Genomic DNA, 21,440 nt, shown 5'->3' on the forward strand with positions numbered 1-21,440 from the left:
AAGAATATTAAGGTATGGTAAAAGAATTCGTGGAGCCAATTGTGAGTCAGCGATCTCTCTAATTAGAGGTGGGCGGAAGGTACACAGAAATTCTATCTAAAATGACAAATTCGTTTTGAAATTAACGTTGCTTTTGTATGAAACTACGCGAAAAATATATACTTAATGTTTTATCTGTTTCCTATAACTTTAACTGTATAGCTGTGGGGGCTATTGTATTATATTACAAAAGTATCGTTTTAATTTGTCATAGATGGCACTTACGTTGACGATCTCATTGAAAATTTTTATAAATATGTTTCCATATTACAACATCGTGAAGTACTGCAATACTTGTAGTATGAAAATTCAAATACAAAAAGAGCATAATTCAAAGTTGAGAGTTTCTTGTTGACGAGAAATTAAATTTATAATAATCACACTATATTGTTACCGTTGAACTGTGAGTGGTCATGCTATATATATAGATGTAGTATTGTAACCGTATGCGTATATCGACTCACCAGCGCTGCTCTTGTGACGTAGTCAGGCTGTGATCACCGATCCATCGGCACACCGGCATTGAGTTGACGCTTGCGTCGGCGCCACTTCGGACGCGCGTTTTACACGCACACACACTGCCACAGTCACTGTACACACACGGGTACACCGACACACACACGCACACGCACACACACTGACACACAGACGCACACACACAGGCGCAGGCTCCTTGTACACTTTAGGGTGTACGACGTCCGACTGTCACTGGTCACCTGGAACAGACATACATACATTTAGATAATAACACACAACATGCCAACTATCAGTAACACACGGAATGTACTGTTCTGTATAATGTTACTAGTGAACATCTAAATGTACTGTATCAGAATAATTTTTGTTCACTATGCAAGACACTGTCCGTGACCGCGCGGTCACATTAACATACTACAAGCGAATGTTATCAGTGTTCGCTCGCTGGTGAGTGACACGCAGGCATCATCATCAGCAGCGGCGTGCACACCACATATGCAAATAAGAACAGCTGGCCCTACCCATACAACAACTAAACCTACATTCTTTAATTCTTAATTTTAATCATACATGACGCAATACGAAGGTTTACATACATTTAATATGTGAATTGATTCATGATTTGGTAGAATTGTTAAAAGTGCCGGCTATCAACGTAAAGAGAAACATTTTCCGCCGCTCCAGAGCCTGAGTGACCATAAGCACTACTGCATAAGCATATTCTCCATACAAATATTGTCAAGGACGATCTACAAAGCTCGTGTTGTATGCAAAAAAAATAATTTTCCACGTGTCTGTGAAAACTGTGTATGTTTTAGTGTTTGAGAGGCACTGCTTCCTTAACCCTGGTTCGTACAAAACATTATCGAAACTGAGGTGATTGTCACATGAAATGGGACTGTTTAATTTGTCGGTACATCATACAAATATTTTTTCGACTTTTTGCTGTAATGTTGCTGTACTTTATAAGTGCAAGTGAATAAGTATTTAGGAATTATGAAAAATTATAGCTGTGAGCTCTGTGCTGGTGATGTGTGTTTAAGCGACATTAATTACGAGTACATTTTCAACGTTGTCGTTTAACGATAAAATTAAAATAATTACAAAAGGAAGGTGTGTGTCATCAAGTTTAGATTTAACTTTAAAATAAAGGTAATGTTACTCGTTGCTTTAATCGAAATTAATATGATACTTATAACTGGCTGGCAGGTTGTTTACAAAACATAAGCTATTTTGTTTTAGTTGTTTGTTGTTTTCAAATAATAATATTAAGTTTTGAGCCGCACTGGATATTCCAATTTAAATAATTTTCATAAAGCTGCAGCCAAGCATGAACTATCAGAAAACCACATAGATTCTTGTTTAAAGTTCCAAACTTTAGGAGAGAAGAGCGTTCAGTTCAAATAAACAGTTAGACATTGAAAGGCACAACGTGAAAGAATAAAAATATTTTCAAACGTTTGATCGATAGAGTCTGTGTTGTAGTTAAACAAGTATAAGCTTCCCGCGGTCACGACGGATCCGCTTCATTAAATAGAGGCAATTTTACTTGAGCTTGTTGATTTGTTATCAAAATATAATGGCCATATGGCGTCCCATTTACAGTCAACGTCGAGCAGCTCATTCACGGGGTTATCGAATGGAATTCAAAATGATTTAATTTCTAGTGTCGCGTCTGTAATGTACGTGGAGATAAAAAAACGAAAGAAGTAAAACTTTTTTGTCGCTATTTTGATCGATGAAACTCTTGATGTTAATGGACACGACCGGCTCGTAATCTTTTTAAGGTACCTTCGTGGCTCAGAGGTAATTGATAGATTTATAAAATATATATATATGTTATTTCTTATCGGATTTATGAACTTTATGAGCGAATATTATCAATGTTTTAGAGGAATTTAATTGTCTAAATAAATGACTTGCTCAAACTTATGATGGGGCAACGGTTTTATCTTCCGCGATTAATTTAATTCAGAGCTTATTCAAACTTAAAATGCCTATTCGCGTCGTGTTTGGTGTTCTGCCCGTGTACTTACTCTTATTCTTTCAAAATCTTTTGGACGAGTTTCTGAGACCAAACGTTTTCTAGTATAGTTCGGGCAGTAGCAAACAAACATCAAATGATCATCATCCTAGTCAGCGGTTGAACTCATTAGAAAGTACTGGAATTACTGAAAATTTAATTTTTTTTTTCCATCATATATTCTGTTTACCCTACTTCAAGTCTCTGTGCACGCCCCTGATCACCGACGCATCTAACAGCCGGGTATGTGTTTTATAAACGACCAAGTCGTGATAACTGTACATAGTAAGAGGACATAAAGTCCGCATATCGCTCCGGGAACACTCCAAAAGATTATTTTTATAGCATTAAGGAGACAATATTTTACGATCCATAAAACGCTGTACAGACAATGTAAACTTTACGATTCTGGCGTTACAAGTATTGTGTCGACTCTACACACACACATATATACACATCTCCCTTTATCAGCAATGTATATATGTGTGCCAGGTGCATATCGTAAATGAATATTCAAATATAAACAAACATCTAGCAAATACGACTTCATTATATTTGATATTAAATTATCAACGAACAAAAATATGGTCAAACACATTGACCTATATATAACAGTGATTTATATAAAATGTATTATAAATTTCTTTAAACTCTCTGTGTATGAACGTAACATAATGAGAATAATATGGAAAATGTCAGAAAGATAAAAATTAAGCCGTGAAGAAATCAATATTAAAAAGACCAAAACCAAATAAATATAGAGCATATACGAAACCAATTCAAGAGTAAGTCTTATTGAACTAAAAAGGTATTTTTATTTTTTATGTTATGTTATCACCTTACAAAACATGCAAAAAAAAATTCGTTAAATTAAAAACCCCAAGCGGTTATGTATAACATTAACTAGATATATCCAGTTTCGGCATTTTTATCGGATGTTTATAAAAACTTTGCGTTAGATATATTTTATCTGAACTACAAAAATATATAGAGTTTTTAAGTAAATGACTTACAGTTCAAACGACACGGCACCGTTCACCGCTTGTTCTATGCAAAGTTAGGAGTTGTTACAACTAAAGTCCAAACTAAAACAATGTATAAAAAACGCTAACAGTGTATAAATATAATATTAATAACCATAAAGAGAAACTATCCCGGCACAACACTGTAAGTGATGCCAGCCGCGGTCCGGGGAAAGTTTTAATTGAAACACTACCGATCACAGTCCGTCCGTTCAGAGAAGCATCTTAACAAACAGACAGACAAAAAAATAACATTCATTTCGTAATAAACATTTCTTCTTTCATTTGAGGTATTTAAGACGTTATATATAAAGTTGTGTTCAGCAAATCTTCCCTTAGATTACAATTAACAAGCGATAAAAGGAATTCTATACGTCTGCTTTAAATTAAAAAGTATATAGTTTTATGATAAATTAAATTAAAAATTAAACATAGATACAAATATAAAATTAAAAATAAAACATAGATACGTGAAACTTTTTTACCAAAAGTCAATAAATATTAAATAGTTTTTGATCAATGAGTATAAAGTAACTAGTGTTTAAATCATATTATTACTTAATTGTATGAATACCTTTAATCATTTCTAGAGAATAAATTTTTTGGACGAGACAAAACTTAATGTAATCTGAACTAAGGAATTTCACAAACGGAGCAAAATCAAAAAATTCTCATTATATTACATCAAATATCGTGTTTCGTTAAGAGCTATATTGTTTCTTTTTTTGCCAAAGTTATTTTCATTCGCAGTATCAAAGAGAATCCAAGGCACATTCTTCTCTCATAATATCAAAGAGCAGCAGGTACGAGTCGGCTAGATGTAAGTTTCATCACGAACGGAACCAACCTTGTTACACGATTATTATTCCGAGCGCATACTACGACACCTATTCGAGGAAGAACCTCGCTACTTTCAAATTGCCGAATGGATTGGTTTATAATATTTTATACCATACTAAAAATTGTGAGCGGGTGAATGCATTACATTAACGATAGGTAAAAACAGCTAACCCATTCTTGATGCCACGTTTTACACCCACGTGGCCGATAGTTGTTTGTGCTGATAAATGCTATCAGTAATGCTTTATTTTAACATTCCTCTATTCAAACAGCTATCCCTGGCTGGTCACTTTCCGTACACTTCTAATACGTATGACAAATAAACAGTAGTCACTGTATCCGTCGTCCTCTAACAAGTCGTTCGCTGTGGTCGGTGCGGTAAGGGTGTGGGGTGGTGGGGGGAGCGGTTCTTTGAACTATCGATTGCGAACAAGGGCAAAGCAGAGCCACTAACTATATATATGTATATATATGAAGCTCCCGTCCGCGTCCGTACGTTTGTTGGCCACCATTTATCTCGGTGAATTGAGAACGTGATGTCGCCTTCGTTTTCTTTATACTTCCCTCTTTTTTTTTCCGCTACGGCCGGTTGCTTTTCTGTGGCGTCATGTTACTAAATACAAATACTTTATAGATTACTTTCTACAAATTCCCGTTGATAGGCAACAGTTTTATTGCTTTACAAAAGTATTTTTTTTTATTAGGACGATTTAACAATGTATAAATAAATGTTAGACTCGATAACGAGGAACAAAATTTAAGTTTTTATTTAGCATTTCATGTATATAAATAATATTTAGGAATGATTATAGTCTATGTAAAACAAAAAATATGTGTAGTTTTATAGTCATCAATAAAAGCATGGAAATTAATTATGTATATTTAATTTATAATCCTATCAATAAACAATCGTCACAATTACATATTTTCGGTTTATTATAACATATCAACAGTGTATACAAACCTAATTTCGTAATCATAATTTCCTAGTAATATGACATTCCTGTCTAAATGAAAACACAATATAGTATCTATATACAATAAAACAGAATCTATTTTTTATATATATCAAATATTCATATTGTTAATTATCAAAATGTTATAATAATTCGTACAAATTAGATAACAAACCACATTTAAAGACGTTATAAAGTGGAGCGGAGAACAAACTTATAATGAAATTCACGACCAATAAAACTTTCTTCCACTCTAACCCCTAGATATATATTTACGTTTAGGGTTGGCGATGGCGAAACGAATGTATAGTCTCGCGGATCGAAGCTCAATACGATTTAATACAACTGATTTTTTAACACTGAATTTAATTTTTTGAAAGTTTAATACTTTACCTAACTCTCACTACTATACTGCGACCACGTATATTATTTTCATTTCAAATCAATGTAAGACCGTGCCTCGTATTCTTGATTAATTATAAAATTCACAAATGAAATCATTAAATGTTATAATTATTCGTCTGACAACATCAAAACAATGTGAGACAACCCTGTTGGTGGGGCGAGTTATGAACGGAGCGGCGCGGCGAGTTCAAAACTTAGACAAAGGCGGACTAACTTCCATTAAATCTTTTGCAACAAAGTTCCGCCGCGTCCCAGTTGACTCCTGTCTGTTTGTTACTTTCCTATATCGGCTCAGTATGGACACAGATTACACACACGGATACACACATAGACGGGACAGGTGACACAGTTGCATACGATTGTTTCAAGGTTGTCTTAAAACTAAATGGACCCCTCGGGTCGCCTACTGAAGCTGTTGGAACGTCTTGTTATAGTACTGTCTACCACTCAATAACAACAGACCAACAACATATTCACATAACCATAAAGTAAGTAAGAATAATAGATTTATACTAGTATCATTTATAAACATTCATCCATTATATGTAGTTTGTATAGAAAATAAAATCGACAAGTTGTATTTAATGCAAAATAAAAGCACATCATAACACACCGATGTGTTATGATCTCGTTCATAAAAATACATATAAAAGTCATAATCATATGACGAGTTGTTTTACTTCACGGGAAACTCTAACGAGCAAAATTTCCAACGAAACTTGGTTAAAACTAAAGATATATGTGTGTGTGTGTGTGTGCGTGTCTCTATGTGTGTGTGCGTGTTGTATGTGTGTGTGTAGTATGTAGCGTGTTTTTGACGGATTAGTTTGAACGCTCAAGTTAGTTCAGCAACTAGAGAACTTAGCGAGAGACGGCGACTACACATACATATGCGCTCCAATTTGTACTATCTTACACACACACACACACATACACACATACACAAGACAACTATAGTATAGCTATTAACGACACTTCAATTGTACTCATTGAACGTGATAAACGGTCAACTATATACATTGTTATATAATAAATTTAAGGCTATAAGACTAATGTTCCAAGTTCGTATTAAATGTATATACTACACCTCTCTCGCAAGTTATTTATTTTATGATACACACGTACACATTGCAGTAATATATAATTTAAAAAGTAGAATTATTTGTTCATCCTGCATATAAAGTTATTCCCATATATGTATTACTATTATGTACGATTTATTATTAAATTAAAAAACTATTTCTAAGTTTGACGTAATAATGAAGACATTTTGTGTAGTTAGTTGGTTCTTTTTAAGTTAACGGCCACCTTACATTATAATAATGTCTCAAGAAATAGTATATCATATTCAAAGTTATAAGGTCGCTGTGTTAATTCTGAGCAGTCAGTCAGTCAGTCAGTCAGTGTGTGAGTGAGTGAGTGAGTGAGTAAGTACGTCAATTGTGTTATAACCGTGTGTATCAAGTATCAAGTGGACCAGCTTGTAGCTTGTAGCGTGCAGCGTGTACAGAGGACGGTCGTTCAATAGAGGGGACGCTCAGGGTTCGTTCAACCCGAGCCTCTCTCTCACTCTCTCCCTCCTCCTCGCCGGACCGTGCCATGTGACAATACTACAGATATCGTTAACTCCACTAATACTATTGATACTACACACAATTATAACCACATCTTATATATAACAATAATAACGATCACATATATAATATTTGCAAATGTTTATAAAACCATAAACTGTGTGTATATCGAAGACATTATATTACATCAGTTGCGAAGTGAAAGCGGCGAGTCTTTAACTAACTAATCCGTTACTTGGCGGAGTGAGGTGTTCAAAAGATGGCCGCTGGTATTGTTTAACAGATCAATAAATTGTGCTCAAACTTAATGGACGTTCAGAGGAAGTCGGAAACAATTATATAGCAATCTAAGAAAGTTTAAATTTATTTTATATTGAGTTAATGAGATAGCAATAACGATGTATTTATTTATATGATGAGTTTGTTATAATTTATTTATTAAGTAACCGAATCCATCGATACACAGTATCAAAGTCTGTGTGAGTCGGACTGACGCCATTGGCAACAAAACTACGCCGTCAGCGTTTCCACAGAAGCGCTCTCGAACAATGAACGAATTGCAAAGACAAACCTATTCACTGAATTTCTGGCCACTGTACCAAAAATTTTTGCGACGATATTAACTTTTGTATTGTTTTGACGGTTTGGAAGAAGAATTTATTTTTAAAATTTCCGGATTGTATTTTTTTTGTTTTGTTTTTTTTTTCGCGGAGAACTATAGGTTATACAATAACACTGTCTTCTACTGCTGTTCACAATATTATTAAGTGTGTTGTAGACATTTCGTTAATTATACCGTCTCATCAAAGTTATATGGTGGAGTTGCAACTTCGGATGCCGAGACGGCCGGAGAGCGTAAAACCTTCAACATGAATATTACTATTGAAGTAGCAACAAAGTTTCTACCGACTTTCGAAGCAGCGCCGTTGTCTATGTTATATGTGTCCGTTCAATAACGACCGACATACATTTTTAATGCCTGTTGTTACTTGTTTACTACTGGTGATAGTATCGAGGCTAATTACAAAAATGTTATATAAAATTTATTATAATTTTCCTTTACATATTATATCGCTGATGGACACATAAAATACGTTTATCATTATGTTGTTAAGTGCATATATATTAAATAATAACATTGAAGAATTTGTATATAAATACCGTCGTATAATGGAACATGTTCCTTCACCCTCGGGCCAGTTTCCAAAACAGCCACCCCATAAGCTTAGTCAGCTCGTAAAGGAGCAAATTGTCTCCCATGGTTTGTAACGTTAACAAAAATAAAAGAACAATTATTAAAACAAACGGGTTCGCGTATATCACGGAGAGCGGCGTTTATTGTTTGTTGTACACAGTATCATTTACCTGAGTTTAAGATTATTATTTACCTCAATTTTTGTTTTGTTATCAATTTTTTTTAAAACTCGACTGAATATTATTTTAAAGATAACGTGTGACGTATTAGACGTTTGGGTCGGTTATTTCATTCGTATTTCATGTTAATTCAAAAGGCGAAATGTTTCGTACAAAGTTTAATAATAAATTCTCTTACAAAACCTTACCAGGTTTAAAAATGCGTAGAGTTTGTCTAATATTTGTTCGTATAGATATATATATATATTCGTCGTTTTTGAGGAGGAAACATAATTATTTCTTTATACGTATTATAAAAACATACTCCAGCAGGTCCGAGTACCTACCTAGTCTAACATTAGAAGCACTCAAGGAGTACAAACAAATGTAAACATATATCCTGTCATATAAATGGATATATATCAGTATACACAAGTCGCTAATTGATGGCTAGTTACCGACGCGGACTGTAATATTCGCCATTCATTGCATTCACTCGTCTCCGTTGAGAAGGTTCAAAGTCCGGTTTCACGACACACACACACACACACATATATACATGCCTACTAAACTAACACCTTAACACATTCAACGTACGTAATAATTAACACACACAATGTGTAAGGGTTGTTTAACACTGAATGTAGGCATGCTGATAAAAAACAAACACGAGTTAGCAGGCCGAGTATTACCTTTAGTAGTACTTAGTACTTACCACTCTAAGACTATGTAGTGTTCATATATATTGTTACATATACATTTATATACTTATACAGTGTTAAAAACGTCTTCAACTATTTGAAACGAGGTCACGAACGTGCAGAGTTCAACACTATACAGCTGCATACAAATTGAATGTTAACTTATAATAAACTCATTCGCACTTCAATTTAGTTCTTTTATTTTCATTCGGTTATTTTGTTATCAATGGTGACGTCGTTTTATACATATATATAATATACTAAATCATTATATATAATTCACGATTTCATCTTTTAAATTCTCGTTTATATATAAATAGTAGTTACAAAAATTTAGGTTGATCAAAAATAATATGATAAACTAAAAACCTATACTTGATACAGACCAATCGCAGTAACACATCCCGTGATGAAAGCCCGGATGCTGCGGGTTCAATCTCAGTACATATTCAGTGTTGTATGCGGTAACTTTACGTCTTGCGTGGGACGACTTGCAGCAAACAAGCAATTTTATTAAACTTGTTTTAACTTACAAATAATCATTTCTTAAATTTACTTTTACAAAAATTATAATTTGAATCTCTAACATATCCCTGTATACATTTAAAATATGTAAAAAAAAAATATTGGTATTTTATAATTTGCTATGTTACCATTGAGTGTATATTATTAAAATTATAAAAACGCTTCTTAATATGTGAATATTCATATTATATAACACCTTTTTGTACCACCAAGGAGTTCGAGAAGTCGATAAGATTAATAAAACATTTCAACACTCCTATATCCAGACATATCCTATATTCGATTGCCACTTCATAGACTGCTTCTTGAATATTTTATATATTGTTAAGGAAAACCCCACTTGCCGATATTATTATAAATATATTATAAACACGGTATTTTATCCGATCTACAGGGTCGTGGGTATTGTTTTATGTATGTGTGCATGTGAATTTAACATTTGGCTTAAACTGTACTTATATTGTATTTAATCTCTGAGACGTCATTAAATACTTTTAATAGAGGGTATGTCTATGTATGTATTTCTGTATTATTTATGTATGTATTTCTATCATATAATAAATGTTCAGAATGCTGGTGATGTTAGAGTCTTTATAATAATATTTAATTCTACGAGTGAAGTCCTGAGGATAATACTAGATAGAGTGTAACTAAATCTAGTCTATCTAGATAGGTTAAGTGAACCACGTAGCCATTTATCAGCTGATTTATAGCTGTAACGTGAATTTAAATTAGCTTAAAATGCTCCGAGCTGCAGCCGCTTCCAACTTCCTTATGACGGCTCTAGAAGTCTGCGCGGGATAGTTCTTCAGATTTCTTGTGACATTTATGATCAGGTATTATTAAGGAGACAAGTTGGGAAACACTTTATACATAAATTATATAAAATGTTTTATAAAATAACGTATATTAATATAATATACCCAGCTTAGTCTTTGTATAAAACATACGATATATTTAAAAATATAAATATAATTCATATTTTTATTATTATTATTATTATTATTATTATAGGCCTGATAACTACCTTATAGATAAATTTACTAAACTAACTATAAAACTATTTAATCTATACATAACACGTATACGTCACTCACTAAAATGTATAAGGTATATTAAGAATCAATAAAACCTCAGAGCAATGGCTCCGATAAACATTATACTGTTTCCCTTATCGCGATTAATAAAATTAATGACTTGGCAACAATCACGTGTTCATGGACAAGTCAAAGTTATATTCGATTATAAGTGATAAAATAATTATTGTATATGTATATATAAAATGAGTTGCAGGACAATCGTCCATACTCCATACATCTCCACGGTATGAATCATCCCTAACGAGACTGTAGTGTGATATATTGTAATGGGTTTGTGTCGTAAGCTGGCATATCTGTGCACATTCTCAGAGGTCCGTATATAAAGTAACAATAATAATTAAACTTAGACCGGCCCTGCGCGGAGAGCTCGGGACGGGCCACCCGTAGTGACGGCAAGTTTATAAGGTACACGAACCTACATACATACAGACACACATACACACACGTCCGTATTATCGCCCGACTCTCTTTACATCGTAACAGTTAGTTTACGTTAATAAATTTTATCTTCAACCAGTAGTCACTTAAAGTCCTAAGTCTTAAGCTTTTCAGTTCTTAAAATTACATATTAACTAATTTAAAAAGTTGTCCCATTAAATTTATATTTTATATTATTTCAATATTCGATTCTCAACAAATCGATTATGACTGTTAATTATAATCTAATTAATTATATGTAACAAAATAACTAGTTTATATAACTTATAGGTATATAATATACTGAGAGGGGAGAAATATTCTGCCAATTTAAGTAAAACCAACTGGATTTGGTGACAAGCGATAGACAAATTAATTAACGATTTGACAAACGAAAATGATGAAGAAAAAATATACGAAAATTATAACGTCATAGCCATAGTAAGGATAAAACTTTAAAAATCAATATAATTGTCTAATAGTATGTTAATAGACATAATATATATATATTAAGTGTATGAAGCATTTAATTATACATTATATACCACACGTTGTATACAATTCCAACATATCTTAACACATATCTGCGTCTGTGATGTCATGTGTATCACCTGTCAGTGATGATGGAACACAAACTGACTGACTGTTTCGGTACAAACTATTCAAGTGTTTATTTCCAGTACATTTATTGTCTACATTCCCTTGATGATAGTATTCACCTTGACGTCTTTAACGGCTGGTTTATTTTGTCGTCTGCTAGTACTGAATAGGTAATTAATTGGTATAATTGATCAGCTGGTTGTGTAAGAGGATATAATGGGATTGTCACAGTCTGTGGCGTGTTCATTTGAATTTCATACAATTATAAGTCGAGGCTAGCTGTAATTATATATGTAGGGATGGATATCTAGAGGCAGATAGAGGGAGAGAGAAAAATCAATTACTTCGAGCAACAATATATAAATACGTTTCAATAAGCTGGTATGTGTATGTTCTGAACATTAAGCAATGTTAAGATACTTAAATAACACGAACTGGCTTAGAACCTGCAATTTCCAGGATATTTTAACAAATAATTGAAGCTTCACCAAGCGCTTTTTAGTGTTCACTTTCAAGAATACCCACTTTATATAGACCTTATGCTTTTAATACTGAATGTTGTTAAAACTCACTCATGATAAGCGGAACAATATACGGCTGAGGAGAAGCCGGTGAAGCCTCCAGCGGTTTGCCGTTTACCTCAACGATAATAATATGTATTGAGTGGGACTGACGAATTTATTACACTAACAATATATAAACCTTATTTTATTACCGTTACATTAAATTGGTTAACATTGAATTATAGTGTCATTGTAAATACAATGAATATTTTAACAGGACGTTTCCTACGATTTTGTCTGTACAAAAATTCCTTTAACTAAGTCAAACATACTACTAGCAACGTCTACATATATTTACATTATATCACAAATACTTTGCGTACTACTAAACTACTTGTTGGGTTACATTAAAAAATTACCAGTTTTATAAATTTCTTACATTGAAAATCAAAACACCGCTTGTCACCGGTCATTACAACATACTTACTAGGTATGGAACCATCACACTACACACGGAGCGTTATCAGGTTTTCGTTCTTAAATCTTCTAAGTGTTTGTTAAAATTTTATAAATATAAACTGTTCACATATTATAGTATTTCGAGAGATTCGTGTGTAGTGTGACTATACAAACCTTTGCTAAGTCAAACTCCTTCAAAATTCATATTATTAGTGAAACATAACAAATATAAATCTGAAGGAGGTCGCATTAAGGTTAATTATATTTATTATACATTAAATAAAAAAAAATCATATAAGTGTCTTTTAGAACAAAGAAGTCTTAATTATTTTACATTGTACATATACACAATGTAAAGACTAAAAATATTACTTTTATTTGTATGAAGTTTTTTTTTTTCATACGTCAATTACAAAAATAGAACCAGAAAAACTATTTATAATTTAAAATAATCTTAAGCAATATTCGATACTAAAACATAACATATTTTGTAATGAAAGGAGAAGAGCACAAACAAAAATGACATAAAATTAAAACGATTTAATACAATTGACATACCATCAAATATACCATGAATATTTGCAGAAACAAAAATACATTTTTCATCCAAAAAAAAATATTTCTCACGGGTATGGTGTACAAATTAATATGAATTTCCGACAAGGGATTACTTCATAAAAACACACAGACATTTCAATAAATAATTTATAACATTTCCCATCAAACAACAGCCCTGCCACCCGGTTGGTAACAGCGACCGTCGGCGAGCCGTGAACCAGCGACACATCTCGCTACACGCGCTTAGCTAAACAATTGCGTTGTGTGAACAGTTTAAAATAAACACTACACGTTTATATGGAAAAACTGATTGTTTGATATTTACATACATGGAATAAGGATTTAAAAATTACCATTAGTGTATATAAATTCGTTTCATGAATCAATATACTGATGAAGGACAATCTAAAATAAACTTAAACATCATATAAATAACAGAGAAATTAATTTTATCTCGGATAATTTGTAAAATAAATAAAATCTATTTGTCACAGACCATACCTAACGCTTGTAGCGTGTCATAGTCGAGAACAATGTAAATCACTCAATGCACAACTATTATTGTACGTAACATCTGCACGAGTATAACCCATACCAGTTTATATTTATAAAAATTTAATAAACACTTACAACTATGAACGTTATAATATAATGTAGAATATAATGTATTAAAACATAAATATTTATTATTATAACATGCCGATTGATTACACATTATTATTATTATATTCAAATAATAATCAGAAGTTCTTTCAAAACAGTCACCAAATTATAATATTTATAGAAGACAAAACAACAAATAAAATAAAAAACTCTTATATATAAAAATTAAATACTAATGGCGTATATACATACATACACTTTTCTAATATATGTTACAAGAAACGTATTTGTAAAAATGTAAAATGACGTATACTCTGTCGTTGTGGCGACGTGCTCCATTAAAAATATCACATGTATAATATAATCGAAAATATCCTACAATGGGTTAGGGCGTTAGGTTATACATCGGTATCACACACACACACACACACAATAGTATTTATTCCGTTATCCTCTCTCGCATACCACCGACTCCTGTTTCATAGTGAAGACGGAACGAGAGCCCTCATACTACCTTAACACTTAATTTAATTATAATATTATGCTGGACATGACGTAAGTGTATATTATATTGAAGTTACCGTCATTACTCATCAAAACATCTAGCTATTCATTATACTATATGTTCTACTTTATACTTATCGGCTGTTATTTATTGAATACTTAAGGGGATTAAAACACCTTAGTATTTATGACTATCAGAGACCAGTTCCAAGTGTTCACGTAAACTTTGATAATATTTTTTTTTTACATTCCCAGTATGAGCGCAGGGATACCCATAGCTGTAAACACGTCCGACCTTGTATTAATAAATTGGATCATTCACGATTGATACAAGATGGCGATAATGGAGCTTGGTCACGATACTTGATGTCGCTCATATCAAACAGTTGTACTGCATTGTAAACACACAATACAATACAATACGAATAGTTCCATTTAAACAATCATTTCGGAACTATCACTAGAATAGTGATATATATTCCCTACATATGTCATGGTCTGAATTAAATCGAGTGTAAACAAAATAAAAAAATATATATATCTCGCTGGAGTTATTAGGACGAACGTAGTGTTTTTATTTTTAAATATAGTATTTGAGATAGCTCTAACTCGCCGGACTAGTGAACTACTATAAATTTTAACTAATGTAGTCCCTTTTTTTAAAGTCAGTCATCAAATGGATCCCAAACGCGTGTGAGTCGACATAATATATATAAATCTGCAGGCGTTCAAGCTGCAGAACATGAAAACCGCGTTAGAGGTCCGTCCGCGGGGGAGGTGAGCACGCCGGGATAGGGGTGGGGTGTGAGGGGCCGAGGGGGGTTCCAACCCATTAGCGAGTCGGATGGCATTCCCGGAGATCACGTATGGAACTGGTTGCCCAGTGTTAAATTACCGCCCGCGCCAGCCGGGGACGGGATCCTAAAAATGTGCAAACCTAACGGAAAACGTTACACCGAGTTGTTTTATCTATAGTTACAGCAGTGCCATGCATGAGTTATTGTTCCATGACTTATATTGTGGGGGATAAAGTTTGGAGACATATCTGCTCTAGTTGCTGAATCTTAGTTTTTGTAAATGTATGCGTGTAATAATTTCTTTGCAGTGAAAAATACCTCGATAATTAGATAACACTGAATGTAATTCAGAAGTAAGTAAATTTAAATATTACTTTAACCTTGATAGTACACAAGTTAAGGACATTAAAAATTCAAATTTTTTTTTGTATCTCTTATTACAGAATACGACTCTGGCTATTAATTACGACAGACTTTTAGAGTCATTGTGGGATACATTCTCCGTTAGAAAACACACAGATATACATACACGTTGTACACCAAACAATCATTTTAATGAAGGAATAAGTGATAAAAATTTGCATTTACAATTTAAATGATTGCTAGAAACATTAGAATAGTGTAAGCAATAATGATATGCGAATAATAATAGTTATTCCTAAAGATGACTAAAAAAATTTTTGATTTAAAATATATCCCCAAGTTGATCTTTGCTTCAAGGCGATACTTAACTACTATTAACGGGTAAGATAAATTATATAGTATACTATATAACAAGCTGGAGACGTCCCCAAGCAGCAACTATGAAGATTTATTTGTTAGGATATATCAAATGGTGTGCGTGTGTGTGTATGGGGGGTTTGTAAGACGAAGGGTTGCATTGCGTCCCGGTATGGGTGGTCGCTTTCAAAGTTGTTCTAGTGATGATTTGTGGTGGGGATATATCCTACATGTATAGTATGCTGTAAGGTACAGGTCGCTCTATGAGCGAGGTATTATCATTTGGTGATCACGGTCTATTGTGAACAAAAATGTATATGTATTAATATATCGGATCCGTTTATAATAATTTAAGATACTTACTGTTTTTTAATATATACACCGCTGCGGCTCCTTTTGTAAACTGCAACAAAGTAGAAAAATGTTTCAATGTTTTAATTCTTCATAATATAAATATTTATGTAATATACAATATCAATGATTATCAATCAATTATACAATCTGACTTTTATACAATTTAAAGAGATATATATATATATATATATAAATTATACTTTAAAGTTTAAAAATAACAAAAATATCTGGGATACAGTTTCAACCAGAATAAACTTAAATCGGACCCAGCAACAATCTACTCGGAACCAGTGCTGACAATGTATGTATGGCAAAAAAAACGTCGCAAAGATAACCTGCCTTAAGTGCATTCTCTCGTGCGCCACTAAGTTTCTGTCTACTCATTTAGCGAAGACAATTAAGAGATGACGCTGTTTGCCTTCTAAAAAGCCATATTCATATATTTTTTTCTGATTATATAAGTCAAAATAAATATAATTAAAAACATTTACTTATATATTAAGATCCACAGTTGTCACTTAATTGTTAATTGCTTAGTGATTTACAAGACAAATTCATGAAATTATATTTGTCACACCTATATAACTCTAAGATTGATAGTTAAATATTATTTGATAAGTTCTCCATTGTCATACCAATAAATAACTTACGATTAATTAGGTTATATTATATAAATTACCCTCAGTGTAATTAAGGAAGTGGAAGACGGAAACACTCGTTGAAATCTTACTAATTACTTAACTTAAGATTTCTGTTGTTTTGTTTGTTTAATATTAAGTTATAAGTATGTACTATTCTTTTTATCCTGTAAAATAAATCCAATCACAGTAGATTTACTAATTAATTGTAATTCTTCCGTTTTGAGGTCCACGTTTTTATAATAAACTGTAACGTTACAAACAAATATACGTCAACACTAATAGTAGATTACATTTGGGTACGAGTCACGAGACGAAGCACAAGGTGAGTGTTAATAGTCGCTCGACTCGCGTCTTGTCTCGCGCCTCGCAGCGTTCGCGTCCGGCGGTGCGAGCGAGGGAGGTTGCTAGCTGTGATACGAGACGAGGTACGAGGCGAGAGTGTAAATGTAGTATGACAGTTCGTAAAAACTATAATATGTATATGTAGTAGTATACGTGTATATTGCAGAGGTTAATGACCCATACATTTGGTAGACTTGTCTAATGACAGGATTTTTTTGTCGAAATAATATTTTTTATATTGATACTTCTTAATTCAGTATCAATTGTAAATAAAAACATAATAATTATGATTTTCCAATGTTATTATTAGTTGAATTTAACTACAATTTAATTTTAAAATTTTAGATCAATATGATACAAAAGATTTGGATAATATGATATTTCGTAGATTCTCTCAGCGAGCACTTGTAAAACAGCCTTATTAAATAACTTCAATATTCATTAAGAGGCTTGTATTACCAACAGGGGAATGTTTCAGACGAGCCTCGGCCGACCACATCTCATGGGTTACTAACACCGATAGGCATCAACAAACTAACAAGTTACAAAACAATTTGTACGTAAACAGTATTATGATACGAGACTAACATACTTTATAACTTATAGTAATACATATATATATCGGAGATCCAGCTTTAGTCCAAGTCATCCTAACTACCTAAATAGTGTAGGTATCGAGTATCGATAACAAAAACTAATACAACGATCGAGTTAGCAACAGAGCCAGGGGGCGGGATAGGTACGGTATGGACAATGCGCATAAAAAAAATCAATAAAAGCCGGGCACGGCCTTCACGGAGGTCGACTGACGGTTACATGAGAACATCACACCGGCTGACGGCAGACGAACGATCTGAACGAACGCTCCTTGATAACTTATTATATAAAATAAACTTTTACATCATACAACACTCCCACATAAATCCCTTCCAGTTAAAACATTTTTTATTACCTGTTTAAAATTATCTATTAGTATATATGTATATGTATATATATATAATAAATGAATTGTTGGCTATATATCAACCAGTTAACACTATATTATGTACTGCCAAGAGTTTAGAGTGATATTTTTAGTTGGACACTGACAGCATCGTATTGTGATGCGCGCAATAATTTATTTATACATCGTATTTTTAATATACTATCGTAAGCAGCAAGCGTCACATGTACATAATACAATTATAAGTATTATATAACGTAATGAGACACAAAACGTGAGCGTGATTTACAAACAAAGCATTAAATTTTGCTAACAAACGGATACATTTTTAATTGATTACAAAGCAATATTTTTATAATGTAGTCTTCATGTTACATGTTTACATATAGTAACATTATTCAATACTGATCAACATTATATAATTTATTTTACTAGTATTATCAAGACACTGTACTATAGAGTAAGTATCATAGTTATTCAACGTGATTAAATTTATAGGAATTGATCCACTGTATTCATAAACAAACTGAAAGGTAACTTTCACAGGCGGTTGACCACCTCCACTGATGTAGTGAATTGGTGTACTGTTGTTTATAAACATGTATATACATTGTAATACTATTTAATAATACCGCCAGTTTTATGAATACGGAAATTCAATGTATGTCTATCTGCTTGTTACGCCGTATAAGCTGCAAAAATTTTAATTTGTGTGAAAAAATATAGGAGAAAAATTAAAGACAATGCAGTAGCTAAAGCTTCTATAGTTCAAGCTAACATCTATAAAACCAACTGTAAGTTACAGGAGACTAAGCAACGACAAGTTATTTACTATGTGTGAGAGCGAGCTCGGCACAGTCTGAATACATTCTAACCGGTCTACAGTCCACACACACAGGACGGGGATCAAAGAAAGTTGTGGTGGCCTAGGTCGAGCAGCGTCAGGTTAGAAAGTAGAGGGAGGGGGGAGGGATACACATAACGTATAACATACTCTTAAGATTTTGCTATACACACATAACCTCTCTAATGCATTGTATATCTTAACTATCTTTTAATATGTACACATATACATATATCATATACTTGGAGTTTCAGCCATGTTTCTTTTTTTTTAGTAGTTACTTCCGTTCTTCTCCAGATTCATCAATGAAATCCCGCACCTTAGTTTTCATATAATATCTTTATAAGTATTTATTTAATGTTGTGTTCGTTGTAACCCAGGACTGAGTTCAAAAAACTCGTAATGAGATATATTAAAGTTTATATGTCAAAATATGAAACACAAGACCCGAATGCTTGAAAAATTAAAATCTGATTAATTATTAGTCTTAAATATTCTTGAGTGACACGGTTTTAACCAGAAAGTACCACAAAATCTTTGTACTATAAAAGTAATTAACGTCGCATGAGAAATAAGCTTATGTACAAATACTACAGATAAGTGAGAAAACTAGAATAAATATGAGAATCTCGTTATAGTACGACGTCTGCGTGTGTGTGTGTGTGTATACTCGCGAGAATCGCAAATAAAGTTTATCAGTGTGACATCATTAGGTGAACATTTCCACTTGTTTACATTACAGACACGTTCTGTATGTATTGTGTGAGGAGGGCTCACGTTTTAAGCTACATTTTTATATAGCCGAGAATATATAATCTGAACCTTAATAGTATTTATAATATCATCGGTCGTCTGCTGAGGTGTTTCGTCAATTTTTTCTGTGGCCTGTTAAAAACTATGCATAATTAATTTTTATCTCGCCTATAGTCGAATAGTAGTTATATTTAAAGAATTGGACTACTTAGTTATTAAATAAGATGAACATTATTGCTTTAAAATTTAAATGTCTCTCGACTCTTGAATTATATTGTGTTAAAAATTTATGATTTCTGAGTATAGAACAAAACAGAATTCCACTATATATAGCTAACTCTCGGTACTATTAAATATTGAGGATCTCTAAAGTTGTTTCTTTTTAGCCGTAAAAACGTTATTCATAAAGTAATAACGAAAGATGTTTTAATATTTTTAATAACACATATATTTATATTTGTGTCTCAGAAGAAATGATTTTTTGTGCGTTTTATATTTTTATATTTGTATGTATATTGAAGGAAGGGAATACTTCACAGAAAAAAAAAATAAAACATGGGCATATTTTACACGTACGAGTTAATTTTTATTTCTCGCATGTCGTAACATATTAAGAACAAAAAGTCTCTGAATTAAAACTGAAAAAGAAAAAAAAACATATGTATTTAGAAAGTTAATAGAACTTAATCTTTTTAATGTAAGCTTAGTCCTTTTTTTCGTATTACATTTATAATACGTGTACGGTTTGTGAACATGTTACAAAATACTATTTATATGTAATAAAATAACAATCATAAGCCTGTATGAAATCACTACGCATATATAATTAATGGATTCCATTTATACAAATCAAACTCCTCAACTAGTTCTCATAAGCGGATCTGAGACGCCATGAAATTTCTGTCTGTAAATCGTAAACCCAATTAATGTTTTCAACACATCTCATGAGTTATGAAATATCTAAGACGGCAAACAACATGCAAAATTAACATCAAACTCCTCAAAGTAAACCTCATGAATAAACACTACCTGAATATTACTGGATAGCCATGTTCGAGTCGAGTATTAAACTTCATAGTTTGATAACAAACACTTTACATATCGTAGCAAGGTTTAATGCAACGATAAAAATAAATACAATCAAACAATTCGATACAGACAATAATAATACACATGTATATTATATATATTTATATATAGGTTAGTCGTAAATCGTCAGCGGTTCAACAGCGCTGACGCGTCGCAAGGTCACTGAACGACTTCACGTAAGCATAATCAACGAGTGCTCGGTACATTTATATTATGTATGTGTATAAAGTCGACTGTGAGAGGCATGGTCTGTACTATAAAACCCTCCCCGCTGGAGGACACCTCCTGTATGATCCCC

General features: G+C 32.7%; 1 protein-coding gene across 2 annotated transcripts in view; it reads right to left on the reverse strand.

Annotated features, from left to right (window-relative positions):
* LOC116774935 (C-terminal-binding protein) overlaps positions 1–21,440 on the reverse strand; it is a 50,591-nt gene that overhangs the window by 13,653 nt on the left and 15,498 nt on the right. For both annotated transcript variants that reach the window (XM_032667723.2, XM_032667722.2), the window contains exons 2-3: positions 16,540–16,579; positions 504–755 (exon numbers count right to left, since the gene is read on the reverse strand). The gene's annotated coding sequence lies outside the window, so the exon portion shown is untranslated. The remainder of the gene's footprint in view (positions 1–503; positions 756–16,539; positions 16,580–21,440) is intronic.

Source organism: Danaus plexippus, chromosome 23 (assembly GCF_018135715.1).
Source record: "Danaus plexippus chromosome 23, MEX_DaPlex, whole genome shotgun sequence".
Lineage (NCBI taxonomy): Eukaryota > Metazoa > Arthropoda > Insecta > Lepidoptera > Nymphalidae > Danaus > Danaus plexippus.